Below are 20311 nucleotides of genomic sequence, written 5' to 3'. Positions count from 1 at the left end.
TAATTGATTGACTGTTGTTCTTTGAATGATCCATTATGGGAGCTGGTTTTCTGGATCATTCTTAAGACATTTCTAGTGACATACAGGGATAAAGCCCAGTTATGATATAGATGATCTGAGTTTTATTAGCAATTTGGTCAATTGATGGAGCTGTCAGGGAGGACAGGTATACCCATCCTGTGGGAGGGAAGGCAAAGTACGACGCATAAAATCACAATTCCATGAAGCAGGGGTGGCTTTGAAGTGTGAATGGGGGTGGTCTTTTGGCTCACCAAGCAACCACCAGAAAATAGCCTTCATTAAGAATGTGTATGAGAGTGTGCATGTGTAGGAAGCCAGCATTGTGGACATAGGCAGTGATGGCACCTAACTCTTCCCTCAGCCTAGGCATTGGGGTTAGACCATACATATACCTCACTGCTGGAATACCAAGGGGGGGCATATGCAACTTTCATGGCTGCCTGTGTGGTGGTCCACCCAGTTGGCTCTTGCTCCTATATTGTACTGAGGCAATTTCCTAGAACTGGGGAATGAATAGGAAGAGTCAGAGTCAGATAGGCTTAATGCTTGGCAGACCTAGGGAAAAAAATTGATTTACTTTTTTCTGGACCCTTCTCTTAGACTGGTTTGCTAAGGGTGGAGCTCTCAGAATATGTGATGGAGGCAGGTGTGAACTGAGACTTAAGCAACATTCTATTATCATCAAGAATGATGCTGTCGTATGAACAAAAGTTCACTGACTTCAACAACTGGCTTAGCTTCTGATGTCATTCAAAGGTATATAGTATATCTATATCTATCTATCTATCTATATATATATATATATATATATATATATATATATATATATATATATATATATATAAATAAACACAGATAGATATATCCTGGGAAGAAATGGTACACAGTCCAGGAATGGCTTGTGCATATACCCATAAGGCCTCCCCACAATAGTGATGTTTTTAGGCAACATCAGCTTCTTAACACTTCCAATATAACAAAACAGAATCCGGACAACATGGAGGTATTTCTGCTCAAAGCTAGGAATCTTCAGAAAAGTACTCTAATCCCTACAAGCATAGCTTCTCCTGGAAAACATTGATATATGGATAGTCACAGAAACTTGGTTGAAGTCCAGTGAAAGCATTTGATCAGTACAGGGTTTCTATGCCTACCATATGTTCTGGTCCACTGCACTGGATTAAGGTTTTAAAAATGGTTTTGTCTCCATTTTCTTGAAAAACATTTCACCACCAGACTCATTAGAGAAGATAATGACCAGGAACTTCTCCACTTCCAATTTACCATTAACAAAATCCCTTATCATGGCTAACTATAGGACCCCCTCTATGCCCTCTTCAGCCCATACCTCCTACCTAAATAGTATGGAGTCCCTATGCATTAAGCCAAACATAGTTCTAGGTGACTTCAGCTAACTGCCATTATTTGGGAGACATATAAATCCTCAAATGTATATGCTGGACATCATAATATAAACTCTCTGGATGAGTTAGCTAGGACCACAATCAGGGGTGATAAAATCTTGGACTTAGTCCTTATCTATATGGGACAGCTTTGCTCCTACCAGTTTTAACTTCCTCCTTGATTAATTGAGATGACAAATCAGTTACATTCATCATAAGACTAGAGGAAGAAGCATTTTCCTGTACCTCAATATTCAGAGATTGTGGTAAGGCCAATCTATCGAAGCTGAGTGATGACCTCTCTAAGTTCAAAATCTCCTCCAACTTGATGACCCCATTACTTATGCCAAATTCATTACGTCCAGCTACTGTGCACATGTAAACCGATACATACTTGAAGCTGTTCCTCTTCAAATTAAATACAGCTCCAAATTTAAAATAAACCCTTTGATGCCAAAAATGCTCTTTCTAAACTTAATACAAAACTCCAGATCCTGATCAAATCAACTAAAGCCAGATATGAGGTAACAATAACCATACAGCTGAAAGATAGCAACAAAACTTTATTTACCTATCTTAGAAACCTCAGATATATTGCCTAGCACAGCACAGAGTTAATTATAAATGATATCAGATACTCGGATCCAAGGGACATATGCAATTAACTTATCAAATCAACTAAAGTCAGATATGAGGTAATAATAACCATCCAGGTGAAAGATAACAGCAAAGCCTTATTTAACTATCTTAGAAACCTTAGGAACAATGCTTGGCATAGCACAGAGCTAATTATAAATGATATCACATAATCAGACCCAAAGGACATATCTAATTAACTGTCAGACAAATGTAGGTCAGACTTTACCCCTTCCCATGTCCTATATTCCCATTTCACATTGACCCCGCCATCAAATCTACCAAGAACAATTCTTCAAGTCACTCTTCAAGGACAAAAACACCACTTCTATGGAACAGGTTAACATACTGTGTTGCCTACTTGCCAACATGAAACTTGTAAGATCCCCTTCAGAGGTAACTCAGTATCAACCTCCAAATAGGCTTTATGCCAGATTAATGAAGGACAGCAACAATCATCACCTTGCAAAAAGGTGAGGTCTCAGTGAATCCAGGTAATTATACACCAATAAGCCTGACCAGGCTCATCTCTAATGCTATCAGAAGGATTTATTTATTTATTTATCATTTGTTAACTAGGAAAGTTCGACTTGGAATGAAGCCAGTTTTCAGCGGAAGCCCGAGAAGACATGATCCAGATGTATGTCTTTGTAACATGTGAGGAAACCGGAGCACCCAGAGGAAACCCACATGAATGCAGGGAGGACATGCAGACTCCACACAGAAGGCACCCCAGCCAAGAATTGAACCGGAGAACCTCATACTGTAAAGTGACAATGCTACTGCTGCACCACTGCACCATCCATTTCACAGAATCATTGTGGAATTAATAAATAAAGATGTAAGTGACCTACAAACTCTTGACCCAAACCAATTTGGATTTGTCAAGGGCAGATCCTGCCTGCTTAACTTGGTTCACTTCTTTGAAGAGGTTATCAAAGCAAAGGATGAGAGAAAATCAGTACATACCATGTATCTAGACCTTTGCAAAGGTATTTGACACCACCCCACACTCAGGTATTGTTGATAAACTCTCCCAGCTAAATGTGAATCCCTATATAACTTGAATAGTTAATTGGCTCAAAATAGAACTCAAGGGAGAGCAGTCACTAGTGGTGTACCCCCGTGTGCCATCACTGGACCACTCCTCTTTGACATTTACTTCTCAGGTATAAAAGCAAATGTTAAGGGTTTATGGCTGACCAAGTCTGCAGAAGATTTCAAACTTGATTTTATCATTAACTCCCCAGGGAACACCAAGATCCTCCATGAAGGCCTTTCCAAAACAAATAGATGGTGTCAAAAACCATGGACAAAAAGTAAATGGCAAGAAATGTAGAATAGTCTTCTTGGGCAAGCATGACTTCTCTTATAATTATCACAACACCAACAGCCCCCCTGAAAGTTAATCTTATGTTAAGGGATCTGGAGAACTGTGTAGTTAATTAGCTGTTCTTTGATCATCATGTATCCACTATTGTAGAGAAGTCCTTTTTCATTGCACAGCTTATAAATAAAGCTGTAGTTTCCAGGTACAGTAATGTAATCATTCCACTGTATTTAGCTTTCATTAGGCTGATTACAAAGTATAATGCCATTTTTGGCATAAATGGAATAGCCACACTGCTTTCTCAGTAAAAAAATCAAGGCCCTGAATATTAAAACTATGCAGACTATCTTAAAACCTTTCCTGTCTACTTAGTATCATACATCTTACTGAGAGGTGACCTCTGCCTTATGTATAGAACCTCAACAGAATCTATCCTTTCTGACCTATTACATACTGGCAAGTCCAACTGTAGCATGAATACATGCTCACGTGATCGCAATCTCTTTTGCTACATAAACAGGACATATCAGAGGGAAAGGTATGTATTACAAAGAATACTGCCTCTATGGACATGTCTTCCACTCCATATAAAACAAAGTACGTCTGTGACTCAATCCAAATATAATTTTAATCAATGGATGGGAAATTCACACCTACTTTAGCACCCATGTCCCTCATGGCTAGGGGCAGCAAGGAAATGTCCAAACATGTTCTTGTTCTGCCTGCCTCTGGGCTATTTAGAAATAAGAACACAAAGGCAAAAAACCTACCATGGAAATGTATGGCTAGGCTTTTTAAAATTCTCACAGTTCAACAGCATAGTAAGTAACTATGCAGCTATAATAATTAGATCTCCCCCATTCTTCTCCATTTATAAGAAAATAATTAAGAAATAATGTTTAATCAAGAACACTTATTTCTGTAAAACATGCAGTTTCCCCTTATTTATCAAGCATCTCTTTCACTTTGTGGAGAGCCATATCACAGTTCAACATAGAGTTATCCTGTGCAGTGAAATGAAACTACAAAACCTTGATGGTATGATTAACAAGTTAATTCCATTTCTATTGTGATGTTTTTGCCTTTTGTCGTAAGTATTGTCTGAAAATGGTCCTACCTTGTTAGCAAACTGAATAAATAAATAAGTAAACACCTACCAATATTTCAGCTGTGTCCTAGAGCAAAAGGTTATATGATTTAGCCACACTGCAGAGGGAGAGGGATAACAGTCACAGTATATACATGGTTCCCCTTCATAACATCGCAGCTCACTTCATCGAGTCTGAAAATGGCGTGACCAAAACATCGCAAGTGCAGAAGTATGAAGTCCCGGAACATCATCCTTCTTCTCTGGGAAAGTAACCACTTGGCCACCTTGGTGAACTTTGCCCTTTCTCTACTGTAGTGCAGTCTTGGAGTTGGTATATTTATGTATAGTGGGGAGAGAAGCCCCTCACATGGCGGGGTGTGGGGGGCAAAGCCCCCACTTTGATGGATGTAATTTGGTACTGGTTGTGTTTTTTTTTCATTGGTGGCTAAGTGATTACTTTCCCAGAGAGGAAAGGTGATTTTCCTAGACTTCGTGCTTCTGCACTTATGACATTTTGGTCACACCATTTTCAGACTCGAAGTGGGTTCAGACATTATGAAGGTAAACAAAAATTTCTCTTGGAGATATTATATGAAAGAAAATTTTATAATTTTTATGCTGATGGCATGCAGCTTTTACTCACCCCCAGGAAAACTATTTTATTCAAAACTCTGAGAAGTGCAGAATGCTCTGAACTGTGTAAAACAAACTTTTCATCAAACCAGGGAGGAAATAAATCTTTTATTTCAGTTCTGCTCAAATAGTTTTGGTTGCACTTATAGTAATCTGTGTCATAATACTGTGTTTTTTTGTTGTACTTTTCTGCATTTGCCCATGTTTTTGGCCACAAAAAGTTAACTGTCTGAATTGTTTTACGTGTTCTGAGACCTTAGTCTTATAACTTCATTTGCAGTTGTGGGAGAATTGTGAATTACTGCACTTATATCACCATAAGTAGAATTACTTGTAAAAGTAAGCTGTTTCTGTTTTGAACTTGGTCTGAGACCTTAATCTTGAAGTTTAATTCACAGTTGTTGTAGAATTGTGAACTACTACAGGATCTGAACCTCATTTAGTCATTTATTACTGCATTTTTCAGGTCTATATTAGATGCTCGAAGTTACTGAATGTCGACTACGATATGATCGACACCATATCGTCGAAGTCCAGTAACACTGAACACCTAATAAAAACATCACAAAAAGTAAAAAAATAGACCTACTTGCTTTAAGCAGGGGGGCAAGCCTCCCTGCACCCCCACACCCCCCGTTACTTAAATATTCCAACTCTGAGACCACACTAAATTGAAGTAAATGGAAATTTCCCTTTACAGAGATTTCCGTTTACCTCTTCGATGTTCTGCAGTTTCGCTGTTTGCGTGTCGACAATGTCAGATTCGACATTGTGAATGTTCGCGAATCTGATATAGACCCCATTTTTCACTAAGCAGTGTTTCTGGTAAATTTCTACCTAGTCTGGTGCATTAGACAGTAGAATGGATTTGTAATAGAGGCAGTACTGTAATATTTGCTGCAGGATTTGTTCTTCTGTGCTTCTACAGGTGTTTACATTCCAGTTTTGCTGCTAGAGCCTTACAGTCTGCTTATCATTTATCTGATTAAAGTTGGATAGCAGTGTTTTCCTGTTTGTTACTTTGCTGCTTGTTTTCCTCTCTTCTTGTGTCTGCCCCCTCCTCACTGATACATTAAGTAGTGTTCTCCTTGCTCTTTTCTACTGGTTTTTAAACAAGTAACATGCTTATTAAATGATCACTTATGACATGGCAATTATGCATTTATATAAATAAAAACAAACCCTATGCTGCAAACATTGTACATCACTTTTAATCTACCCAATCATTGTCAATCAGACATTAGATGACATCAGATAACTCATTCAAATCCTGCCCTCTTTTAAACCTCATTGCTCCCCGGTATTGTTCCCACAATTCCCATTTTTTCATATGTAATTTGCTCCTACTCTTTTCTAAAGATCCCAGTACCAGTTGTCTTGTATCTGTTACTATGTTCACAACTTCTAGTACAGTTGGTTTAGACTTTGATTTCCATTTTCTAATGATTGCTTTTTTGGCTGCCACCATAATTAGATTCAGCAAGGCTTTACTATGTCTAGGCAATTTTGATTCTTTATCATTGCTCAGAAAAATCATTTCCCTAGTTACACCAATTTGCTCACCCAGTATCTCTGATAATGTAGTCTGCAGGGAATCATAAAAGTCTGCCAAATCAAGAGACTCCCAGAAAATATGTTCCCAATTACCTCTTTCTTCCTCATTATACCTCCAACATTTGCTGTTGATCTGAGGAACAATTCTCTGGACTCTAGGGTATAAAATATCTATGTAAACATTTCCAAGCAAAAATCCTACATCTTCTAGAGTTTGTTGCATATTTAGGAGACAAGCATATATTCCCCATTGTTTCTTTTGTGAATTGCTATCCAGTCTCTCTTCCTAATCCTTTTTAACCTCCTCTGAGTGATTCTTATAGTTAGCATGCAATATTTTATATGGTCTACTAATTATTTGTCTTTTAACAGCAACTTCTGTTCTAGATTCTACTAAAAACTCTACCAGTGGTGGTGTTTCTTTAGGATCCCCTATTTCTTTCTCGTTGCTTATATTCTAATATCAATCCTTGATAGGGAAGGTAATCTCTAACCTGCAGTCCAAATAAATTCTTCCACCCTGCTTCATCATCATCACCACTTTCCACCTTGAATTATGGATTTCTGCTTGTGCTCCATATAGGAGCCTTAACTGTGTAGCTCTGAATTACCCCTTCAAATTGGGTAATCCCAATAAGTCTTGTTCTATTGGAAGAATCAGCTTATCCCACTTGACCCTTGCTGTCTTCCCCTCCCATATAAAATCCTTCAGCTCTTTATTAATTGCTATCCATGACTTATCCTCTGGTTGATAAAAATATGCCTGACCTGTATATAAGACTAAAGGGACTAAAAACATTTTAACTGCTTGTATGTTACTATCTATATCCATATTACAGAGCTTCCAATTTCTCAGTTTTTGTATTATCTTTTTAGTCTCATCCCACATCTCCTTAGCTGCCACACTGGAAACATTTTTAATGCACACTCCTAAATGCTTCATTTTATCATGTCCCCATAAATATGGATATTTCTTCATATGCGGGTACATAATTTATGGCTATTGTCTTTGTTTTAACTTCTTTTTCTGGTTTTATAGGGTATAAAATAATATCATCTGCAAAAAGAGCCAGCTTTTCTTGACTACCATACCAATTATATCCTTGAATTTCTGAGTCCCTTATTTTCTTTGCCAATGGTTCTAAGTATAATGCAAATAATAAAGGGGGAAAGAGGACACTCCTGATTGGTTCTTCTGCTCAAGCAGAAATTATCAGAGAGGAGCCCACCCACTTTAACTTTTGCTTCTGATGCCTCATATAACCTCCTAACCATCCTTATAATTTTATCAGGGAATGCAAATGCTTCCATTGCCCTGCTCATCAAGGCCCAGCTTACTCAGACAAATGCTTTCTCTGCATCAAGACCCACCAACAACGGTGGTATTTTCTTCCATGCTGCTTCCCTCTGTATCATCAGTGTTCTGCTAATGTTGTCAAATGTTTGCCCCCCTTTCACAAAACCACACTGATCCATATCTATCAATTTTGGCATCACGTCTGCCATTCTTTCAGCCATTATAGACATAAACACTTTATAATCATGGTTTAGTATTGAAATAGGGCCCTCTTTAGGTATTACAGCTTTAGCTACCACTGCTTTCTTCTCGGATGCCGGTACTTCACCTCTGAAGGTATTGTTAAACAAAACCTTCCTGAACTTTATCAGTTTTTCCCTTCTAGCTTCCAAACTTCTACAGGAATGGCATCTAGTCCTGGGGACTTTCCTGTAGATTGGTTATATATCACCATTTTTATCTCATCTCCTTGATCCTAACTGTTGCTAAATGAGCCTCATCTACCTGTAATCTTGGAATATATCTCTGAATCTCACACCTGCGTCTCTACATTCCCTGAATAGTGGAATTAATTTACTCCTTTTCTGCACGGTGTACAATGAGTAAACATTCTCCACAAACACCCTGCTGTCTCCCACTTCTAGTATTTTGTCCTTCTGCCACAGTTTTGTCAGAATAAACTCCTTCTGCTGGTAGGATTGTATCTTTACTATTAAAGGTCTAGGTTTTTCTAACCATTTGGAGCATGTGCAAGATGTGCCATTACTAGCTAGTCTGTTATAACCATCACAGAGTTATGCCCACCCAGCGTCTTTTATTCAAGATTCTGAGAAGAGTGGTAAGGCCTGACCTGCAGGAAATGAGCTTTTCATAAAAAAAAAAAAAAAAAAACAAAAAAAAAAAAAACAAAACTACACTGAACTGTGTTGACTCACTCTGTAATGTATTGTCTGAGCAAGAGTTTTTTTTCCCTATAAGAGACCTACAAAAGCTAAATGACCTCAGAAATCTAGATCTGATGATCAAATAACCTGCACCAAGTGCAGATAAACACACTTTGAGTAGTAGTACACCCCTAACCAAATAACTAGGCATTTTCCCCCACCTTAGTAGTGATTCAACCTAAACATATCCCAAACAAACTGAACTGCAAATAGTTATAGTCACCTCTGCTAGGCTGTTGAAACCACAGAGCAACATTTCCCCACATCTTCTTTACCAGCCTGATTGAGATGGGTATCTTGAGAACTGTCTTGTGATGTCTGTCAGACATCATAACCCTGAGATATTCTTATATAATTCATATATAATGTCCTTGGAGGCAAACATCTCACACACAATAACCTCAGACAATTTGACATTTATTTATTTGTTTGTTTATTTAAGAGTAACTGTCAGCTGCTCTCCTCATTCAGTGGGTCTAACACACACTTCTTTCCTCCCCTGGACTTACTTCAACCATTTTCAGGGCCTGTGAAGAGACCGATGCTCCTGGTGGAATGTCATACTGCTGTCCAAGGAGTTATTCTTTTTCTGTTATGTCTTACTTTTTCTTCTTCCCTTTGCACCTTTTGCATGTTCTGGAGCAGACATGCAATAGGGATGTGCTGGCATATTGTCCCACATCTGCAGTGACTCATCCTATATCACCTGCCTATTTCCCTTTAGGACAATATTCCTCCCCTTGCATGTCCCAAGCCTCTGCCAGGGTTCAGCTGCACAGTGGGCACAACTGTATGCCCCCTCAAGATAGAAATACCCAGCCTTCCCTCTCAGTGCATCAGAAGCTAAAGCTGTTAATAAAACCAAGTAAAGGACACCAGGACTATAGTCAGGGCTTTATCCCTCCATATGGTACAGCTCTGATTATCATTATTTATTTATTTATGTATGTATGTCTATTGATCTAGTCACGCCTCCTGAACGTATGGCCCTTTTCAGGGAGGTTCAGAGGTGATGTGTATGGTGAGTAGGAAAATTATGCACAGAACATTCTGGACAACTCTTCTACTTTTCTTCTGGTGTAAATAAGTTGGGGGAGTTAATGCAACAGTTTCTCTGTCAGTTGCCTTTCCTTTTTCTGAAGTAATAACTGAAAATACTTCTGTTTCTGTTGTGCGAATGGAAGTTACTGTTGAAAACCACTTTTCTGCTACCAGTGTATGTACTTCTATACTGTTTTTTCTTCTGCTGTGTTGCTCTGCTGACCATCATCTCTCTTCCCCGGCTGCCATATTGATTCATTCATTTCCCCCTGCAGGTCTTGAGGATGAGAATCGGGTGAATCATGAGTGGCTGTGTTATTCTTGTGATAGAACAGGGTTTTCTGCTTTAGTCCTGTATCCCAATGTGCTCATCAGCCTTAAAGCTATTACTGTGTCCCTGACACTTGGGATGTAATCAAATGAGCCTCTCCTCTTATAGACAAGCATGTCCATGTCATCCCTATGTAGAATGAGGAGTCATCTTTGGACAATGTACTCCAGCTATATGCCCTTCTCCTCTTCTCCCTACAAAGAAGCTAGCAGACCAAGGTTCTTCAATTCTCTCCTCTCCAACCAACTCCAGTATGCACCCAAGCCATTAATCAGATCTGGGTCACTTGGGTAACAGATTTCCTGTGCACCAGTGATGTCAAATGGGTGTGTGCTTCTACAATTCTGAAAAATGCCCAATACACTGTTTTAGGTTATGACCATAATGTTGTGTCCTTGTCTGACATAATTCCACTCGATACTGTTAAAATCTCACAGGTATCTGTTTTCTGGTTGGACTTCATTGTATGCACAGAGGCTGATTTTGACCTGTTGTAACACAGTCTATAATGTACATACATTTTCTATTGTCAGCAGTGGTCTAACTCCTAACCAGGAAAAGAATGCTTAACCCTGAGAACAAAACTTCCACTCAGAGACCTAAACTACTCACTAAGAAGTAGTCAGTAGAAAAGTATGCCATTCCTAACCAGTCACCAACTGCTCTCTCCTACCGAGCATGGTTTCCACCCTGGACATAATACCAACACAGCCCTTATCTCCTTCCTACACTCTGTCAATTCAGCTTGAGACTCTGGTAACTTAGTTTCATCAGTTCTATTAGACTTATCTAAAGCTTTCAATACCATCTCCCACTCCCATCTACTAAACCATCTATCTAACCTCAACATCTCCCCAAAAACTCTAACCTGGTTTTCCAGCTACCTCTCAGACAGGTTCCAAGCCGAGAAATTGGGCCAATCCTCCTCCAGCTTCCTTCCCACCCCCACAGGAGTTCCCCAAGGATCCATACTTGGCCCTTTGCTATTCAACATCTTCATTAACGATTTCCACAGAGCTATTCCCAATACCAAAATTGTCCAATATGCAGACGACTCAACTTTGATCTGCTATGCCTCTAAACTTACAAGACTCTAACTCAAAGTGCCTTCTCAACCACTGAAAAATAGATGCACCAAAACCACCTCTCACTAAATGCTAACAAAATTAAGATTCTTCTATTCACTCACTCTAAATCCATCCCCACTGAAAAAAACTCATTTCAAATTACTAGCCTTAACAACTCCATCATTGACATAATTCCCTCTGCCAAACTACTAGGGGTCACCATTGATGAACACTTAAAATTCAATACCCACATCCAACTTAACATCAAGAAAACCCACATAAAACTCGGCCTCCTATACAGAAACAAACAATTCCTCTCCCCTCCTACTAGAAATACCTTGGCCACTACCTATCTCCTTCCATCTCTTCTATATGGTGCTCCTCTGTTTACAAATCTATCTTCCACCCTAACCACCAAACTGGAAGTATGATGCAATAAAATCTCCAAATTCGCCACCAAGGCAACTTCCCTCTCCCATCACTGCACCTCCCTTCAAACTTTAAATTGGCTTGAAAGCCCTAATCAACTAGACTACCTCCAAATTGTCTTAGCCCACAATATTTCAACCTAGCAGCTGCCCCGCACTATCAAATATTCTTCATCCTTATACCCCGCCAGACCCCTCAGATCTTCTCACCAAAACCTTATATCCATCCACAAACCAAAGCGCCCAGCTGGTCAGCTTCTAATCTCCTTTACCCTAGCTAAAAAATGGAATGCCCTGCCCTCTACACTGAGGACCTGTGACAACCTACACTCCTTCAAAACTCAACTCCACTGCCACCTGCACACTAAAAGAAAATGTAACTGTACTCTTCATTCTATACCTCCCAAGCTCACCTCCTCCTTCTCTCCTGGCTAAACTTTTTACCTCTCTAATTTGCCTTAGTCATACATTGTTAATGTGACTAACATCCCCTCTTCTAATCCTTATGTTCTATGCCTGTCATCCTCCTGGACAATTCTTCTTAACATCTTAGTTGCTTAATTTTAAATGAATTCATACTGTATACCAACTGTTTTTGTAGAATTTCCACCTATTTTGATTGTAATAATTGTTCTTTGTATTTTACTAGTGTTTTCATTATGTGATTTAACATTGTACTGTGAAGCTTTTCTCCCCGGGCCTCCACTGAAAACGGGCTCTCAAACCCAGTGGACCTCCCCAGTCACCAAACTGAAATAAAAATAAATAAAATAATAAAATAAAATATTACCAGGCCTAATTTTAAACATTTTATTGAAGAAGCAGTTTGATTTTCTATAAATGGACCTGCTTTTTGGAATCAATTATCTAAATGAAAAAACAAAAGACCCAGACTCCTTACAAATAACTCTAAATGAGTACCTTTATCAAGATATCAAATGCACTTGCTTTCATGATATTGGCTAAACCATTCACCATAAAAACTGTTCCTCTGCACTGATGTGTAACACTTTTTACTGCAGCTGATGGAACACATCCTTGCCCCACTGTATATAGCATACATGTCAATCTATACTAATTGCACTAATACCAACACAAACAATGTAACTTTACAGATATTCCTCCATTAGTATTACTTTATCTTAATTTTATATTATTGTTAACTTAATTTTAGACTTTTTTCTTTGCTGTGGAATTACCTACTTATTTGTGTTATTCCTGTTCAGTTTGGTACTGTGTTGTATCTAGGCTATGACTGAAAATGGTCAGTATACCAGTTTACTCAACAGGTAAACAAACTGTAAAATAAAAATAAAATGAAATAACATGCACAAGATGTCTTTTCCAATAAAACCCTTTTTTTTGGAAGATGTCTGTAACTCAAGGCAATAGTCAAGCAGCGTTTCTTCTGACAGCCTCTGTAACTGATACAAACGTAGGTGGCTTGTAAAAATGTGACAAAAAGTTTTGCTTATGATGACAGTAAAATTGATAAGACTTTTTTGTAGTTGCTTGTTCTTCACTCTTTGCAGATTCTTTTAGAGTCATTAGAGCTGTTTTGCACAGCAATGGGGAAAGAAATGGATTCATAAGTGTTTTTAAAAAATGTTTTACTTAATAAATATGAATGAATCATTTTAGTCATTTAATTAGAAATTCCAACTAAATCATCTTACATTTCTTATTTAGTGCAATGCATGGATTCCTGATGTTACTTTATATTACAGTTTATTACTTGGAATGAAAATAAAACTGCATTGATTTGTATAACATAATATAAACAGCAAAGTGCACATCAATATTTCATCATTAAATGCTGGTAAGTAACCTTGAGAAGCACTGTTTTCACTACAGAGCTATTGATAACTGCTTTACTACAGTTCCTTAAGTAATACATTCACATATCTGGTCTTATATACTGACTATGGAATGATGATTAATGAATGGTAGCATTTCATATAACACTATATACAGGGTCCATAACAGAAACATATTTTATACATTATTAAAACTTTTCAAAAAGATTTAAGCTTTAACCATGACAATTGTTTATGAGTTATAGTTGACATTCTAGCATGAGCAGTTTGTATTTCCCTACTGCAGAATTTTTTTTCCAAAACAGATACATTCTGAAAAAGAGAGGATGCTTTTACATTTCCAATTTATTGTGATAACTTTTCTTGCAATAGCAAGAAGAGACCAGAGGAGAGGCACTTGTATTCTTGAATTGGAATCTGGAATTGGAGAATTGAACAATAGCAAGGAATTGGTAACAGTACAGTTAAACAGCAAAGATGTGTTGAAAGTGCCCAAAACGTAACTAGTAATCCAAAATTAGGCACAGGAGACCAGCAGTTCCAACAAACAAGTAATTTAATGTCAAACACAGCAAAAGGAGCACACATCCACAAATAACATAAACACTGATAAAAACACTTCTCCTTACGTTTTCGTCTCATAGAACTTCATCAGATGGGCAAAAACATCATAGTTACCTAGTTAAATAACTTCTCCTGCTTGAATAGACCAATGAAATCAGTGATTCAATTAGTTACCAAGATACAGAAAGAGTGGATTCTAAACTGCATGTGACAGTGTTACTAGTCTAGCACCATCTGGTGGACAAATAATAAAACACATGTAAATGTATATAAAATCAAGAATTCACTTAAATAAATAAACCAGGATAAAATAACATGAATATAGATAGAAAATGTAAAAATATCAACATTTTGCAGACCTGAGCTTGAGTACAGGTTTTAAAGACACCATATTATTAAGTCCTGAATTGTTGCAAGCATCCATGACTAATTGCCAATATAGTTCCCTGTATTCAAGTCTGGTCTTCCATGGCCCACCCCTGGGGTCTATAGGGACCACCTCTATCACAAAAAATTGATACTCAGCTTTTGGACATGCCTGAAGATGTTTGTACAGGGTATTATCATTTTTCTTCCTTAAATCATAAAGGTGTTCATACATTCTTTTTTTTAACCTCCTTTACCTCTTAACCACATAGAAGGAGTCACATGCCCCACACAAAACAATATATACCACACCTGTGGTATTACAATTTGCATACCCTCTAGTAGTTATATACTTGTTTCTACATTTTAAATATAACATGTCCCCAGTCTGTATGTACTTACACTGGGTGCAATTTCCACATTTGTGTGTACCTTTTTTTGTTACTAATGAAAGCTCCAAAATTATTATAATGGGAACCTCCTTCCAAAATATTTTTGATATTTCATCCTTTTTTGTACACACATTTAAGAAGGTTGTCAAAATACAATTCAAATCTGATAAGGCTGCAATTTTTTTCCACTCCTTGTCTATAACTTGTTTGACCAAATTTGTTTCACCATCATATGCGATAGTCAAAGTAGAATGATAAGACGCCCCTTCTATCCTCACAACTAGCCTTGCATAATCAGAGGGGTGATTTTTACCCCAAATAGGGGCAAACCTAGACTCTCTACCATCCATGACTTCTGTTAATACATCATTCAAAAGTGTTGAAGGGTACCCCCTGGCTTTGAACATTTCTACTATAAAATCACATTCTCTTTTAAAATCCTGGTCATCAGATGTCATTCTGCTAGCCCAGACCAGTTGACCTTTTATTACCCCTCTTTTTTGGTGTGGGGGGTGGGCACTGGCATAGTGAAGATAAGAATTTGAGAATGTCTGCTTTCTATGTATTTTAGATTTGAAACCATTATCCACCTTTTGAATGTTAACATCAAGGTAATTTAACTCACTGTTGTTAAGCTGTGTTGGATTGTTGTTCATTGCTTGTTTTTAATCAGATTGAGAGTGTTAACAACAGTATTGTTAGTGATTTATTGTTCAGTATAGACACTGAAAAGGCAACAGTAACTTATATGGGGGTGAAACAACAGAAGATGGGCTTATACAGAGAATATTAATCAGGATGACCAAGAAAATTTAAACTTACAGGGCCCCTCAGAATTTCCACCTCCAAGGAGGTCTGAGAGGTTGAGATAGAAGGGTCCTGTGAACTACAGATATGGGAACCAAGTACAGAAAAGTTGGAGACCACAGGAGCGAACATATTGGAGACAGATTCTCAAGATGAAATTACACAAGATGGTTTCTTATTTACCTACAATGGTTTTAACATATTTAACTACACCAGCACTATCATCACCAAAGTCCATTTTAATTTATTTTCGAAAGGATTCACTTTTATACCCAGGGTAAAAACCAATTTGGTGAATTTATTCGTTGATTTTAAATTATTTATTAGACAAAAAAATCTAGAATTATTTTTAATGGACATGAGAAAAGAATATTCAACCCCACACTGCACCCCAAGCTTAAAAATTTTGAACTGGTGGTGGAAAAAGATTTAAGGGAAATGTTGAAATATAATAGAGTGGCCCCAAATGTAACTACTGAGGAAAAGAATATTCTATATGATTTTAAGGAAAACAAAAACTTTAGAAACATGAAACCAGACAAGGGTGGAGGGGTTGTTTTAATGGATCATATCAGCTATGAAAGCAAAATATTTGACTTGCTCAATGATGAAGAGACATACGCTAGAGTTTCCTTGAATGAAGTCAGCATTGCCTATAAAAGGATTTCTATGTGTCTAAATGATCTAGTGATAGAGGGGCTCATAGACATTGAGACTTATAACTTTTTAAATGTCGACAAGCCCGGAGTACCCTCTATCTTTGGCATACCCAAGGTCCACAAAAGTATTACTGACCCACCACTTAGGCCTATTGTCTCTGCGGAAGGATCAGTAACTGCACATTTGGCAAAATATAGAGATTATAATCTAAAAAACACAGTTTTCAAAAAATGAGAATATTCTCAAGGACTCATGGGATTTTTTAAGATGCATAAGCAATGAACAACAATCCAACACAAGTACTTTCATTGCACTTGATGTAGTGGATTTGTTCAAGTGTATTCCACACGATGTGGGGCTTGCTTGGTTTGAGGAATTCATGGCCGATTGTGGGGATATTCCCTTTGGTGTATTTCACACTTGTCTAATTTTAATGGATCTAGTCCTTAAGAATAATTTTATTTTCTTTCAGGAAGAATACTATAAACAAATGAAGGGCATGGCAATGGGGGCACACGGTGCCCCTACCTATGCCAGTATTATTCTCCTATATTGGGAAAACAAATACGTGTTCACCTCTGAATTTAAGCAATACCCTTCAACACTTTTGAATGATGTATTAACAGAAGTCATGGATGGTAGAGAATCTAGGTTTGCCCCTATTTTGGGTAAAAATCACCCCTCTGGCTAGTTACGAGGATAGAAGGGGCATCTTACCAATCTCCTTTGGCTATCACATATGATGGTGAAACAAATTTGGTCAAACAAGTTATAGACAAGGAGTAGAAAAAATTTGCAGCCTTATCAGATTTGAATTGTATATTTGACAAGCCACTTAAATGTGTGCACAAAAAAACGGACGAAATATCAAAAATATTTTGGAAGGAGGCTCCCATTATAACAATTTCGGAACTTTCATTAGTAACAAAAAAGGTACACACAAATGTGGAAATTGCACCCAATGTAAGCACATACGGACTGGGGACATGTTATATTTAAAATGTAGAAACAAGTATATAACTACTACTAGAGGGTATGCAAATTGTAATACCACAGGTGTGGTATATATTGTTTTGTGTGGGGCATGTGACTCCTTCTATGTGGGTAAGATGGAAAGGAGGTTAAAACAAAGAATGTATGAACACCTTTATGATTTAATGAAGAAAAATGATAATAATGCCCAGTACAGACATCTTCAGGCATGTCCAAAAGCTGAGTATCAATTTTTTGTGATAGAGGTGGTCCCTATAAACCTGGATGCTTGCAATAATTCAGGACTTATTGATATGGTATCTTTAAAACCTGCACTCAAGCTCAGGTCTGCAAAATTGTGATATTTTTACATTTTTTATGTATATTCATGTTATTTTATCCTGGTTTATTTATTTAAGTGAATTCTTGATTTTATATACATTTTCATGTGTTTTATTATTTGTCCACCAGATGGTGCTAGACTAGTAACACTGTCACATGCAGTTTAGAATCCACTCTTTCTGTATCTTGGTAACTAATTGAATCACTGATTTCATTGGTCTATTCAAACAGGAAAAGTTATTTAACTAGGTAACTATGATTTTTTGCCCATCTGATGAAGTTCTATGAGACAAAAACATAAGGGGAAGTGTTTTTATCAGTGTTTATGTTATTGTGGATGTGTGTTCCTTTTGCTGTGTTTGACATTAAATTACTTGGGTGTTGGAACTGCTAGTCTCCAATGCCTAATTTTGGGCAACAGTACAGTTGTCCGACCATAATGCTTTAACAAAATTTTTGAAATCTAACCAAAATGGAGTCACCATCTTACCTTCTAGGACTATATGGATCCAATTTGCATTTAAAACTTCTTCACACCTTCAACATTGTAATTTTGTGTGGAGTTAAGAAACTTCTATCTAAGTACTTCCACATAAAAAGTCTCCAATAAAGAGATGAGGTTGTGTTATTTACAGATTTTGTGTTATTTACAGATTTTAAAACTATTTTATCTTTGTTGAGTAGTCCCAATAAGATATGTCAAAGATTGTAAATTCAGATCTCAAAATCTTAAAAATGATTGACAAAGATGACTTATTTTTATTTTCTATACTATTAATCTTGAAGAAAAAATCTAATATCTTAGTAATCATCTTTGAATTTATATTTAATGTTATTTGTATCTTATTACTAATAAATTCACTAAATATTTTTATATTTAACCAATACTTTTGCATTATGTAATATCTAGCAAGAAGATACTTTGTTTAAGTTATTATTATTAAAGAAATAATGCCAACATATTAAACCACTTTCTTCAATGTCTAATATTTTACTCGAGTTAAATGAATCTAAATCATTAGTGTAAGCTATGGGGAACATTAGAATCAATAAATCTTTAACAATGTAGTTACTATGCATCATAGTTTTAAAATTAGTTAAAATGTAGCTAACAAAGGAAGTGGAAGTAGGATATTTTCTGATATTAACACTAAAATCCTTAATGACCAAAATACATTCTGTCAACAGCTAAGAGTAAATTATTATTTATTTCTGGAATATTAATTGATAGTAGGATTTATTTATGAATGCTCTTCCAGTTTGAGGTATATGCAGAATTTAACCAATTGCTTACTAAATTTAAGATTTGGCATATAATTTGATGTTAGGAAAACCACTTCCAACATCTTCCCAACTTTTAACAGACCAGTCAAGTTCTCTTCTTGTTTTTTATGGATACCACAAAAACTTAAGTAATCTAAAGCATGTTTAATCAAGTTTTTGGCTGGAAGTGCAATCAATGACTGTATGAAGAATATAATTTTTGGTAGTATAATCATTTTTATCAAAATTAATCTGTCTTCCATTGTGAAAAACATTTTATTCCAATTATCCATAATTTTTCCTATTGTGTTGATTAAAAGATTATAATTCACTGTTGCCAACTCAGTCTAACTAGGTTTTATAATTATTCCCAGGTATTTAAATTGTTTATTTTCCTAATTGAACTCCTTATATTTTACTAAAGAAATATAAATTTATTTTATTCATTAGTAAAGTTTCAGTCTTATGATTAAAACTTAAACATGACATCTTCTCAAAAAGTTTTATTGAGTTAATAATGTGTTCTAATGAGGAATCAATGTCTCCACTTGTTAATAAAATATTATCTGCAGAAAGTTGTATTTTGGAGCAATAATTTTCAACAATTGTGAATCCATTTATTTTAGGATTTGCTCTAATATAGTTTGCAAAGGGTTCAGTTTACAAAGCAAACAACAAAGGAGAGAAGGGACATCCTTGTTTTGTACTTTTAATATTTTTAGAGGACCTGACAGTAATGATCCAATTTTAATAAAGGGTATAGTATTTTCATATAAATTATTTATTAAATCTATAAATTCTGTAGAGAAATTATATTCTTTGAGTACTTTAAATAAATATGTCCAGTTAATAGAGTCAAAAGATTTGTCTAAGTTTAAGCTTATAATTGAAAATTCTTTCTTTTTCTTATTAGCTATGTCAATCAGTGAAAAAAAGTCTGATAATATTATCCTGTAATTTCCTGTTCAAAATAAAGCCTGTTTGATCATCTTCTATTAACTTTGACATTACCTGATTTAGTCTTTTCACCAGTACAGGCATAAAAGTTTTATAATCAATGTTTAAAAGTGAAATATGGTGATAAGAAGAACACAATTTTGGGTCTTTATCTTGTTTCAGGATGGGAGATATCATTGCATATTTTCACGAGGAAAATAATTGAGTTATTTCTAATTTCTTCAAATGCTCTTAATAAAATTCTTAAGGTATTCTCTGGAAATAATTTGTATAATTCAGGAATTATGCCATCTAAACCAGGGGCCTTATAATTTTTTTTAATTTGTAATATGCTGTCTTAGTTCTCTAAAATAAATTGATTTATTTAATTTAGTATTTTGCTCTTTAGTAAAATTA

This window comes from Protopterus annectens, chromosome 1.part1 (assembly GCF_019279795.1).
Source record: "Protopterus annectens isolate FY-2018-M chromosome 1.part1, PAN1.0, whole genome shotgun sequence".
NCBI classification, from domain to species: Eukaryota; Metazoa; Chordata; order Ceratodontiformes; family Protopteridae; genus Protopterus; species Protopterus annectens.
The sequence above is the reverse complement of the archived record's forward strand: the minus strand, read 5'-3'. Positions refer to the sequence as shown.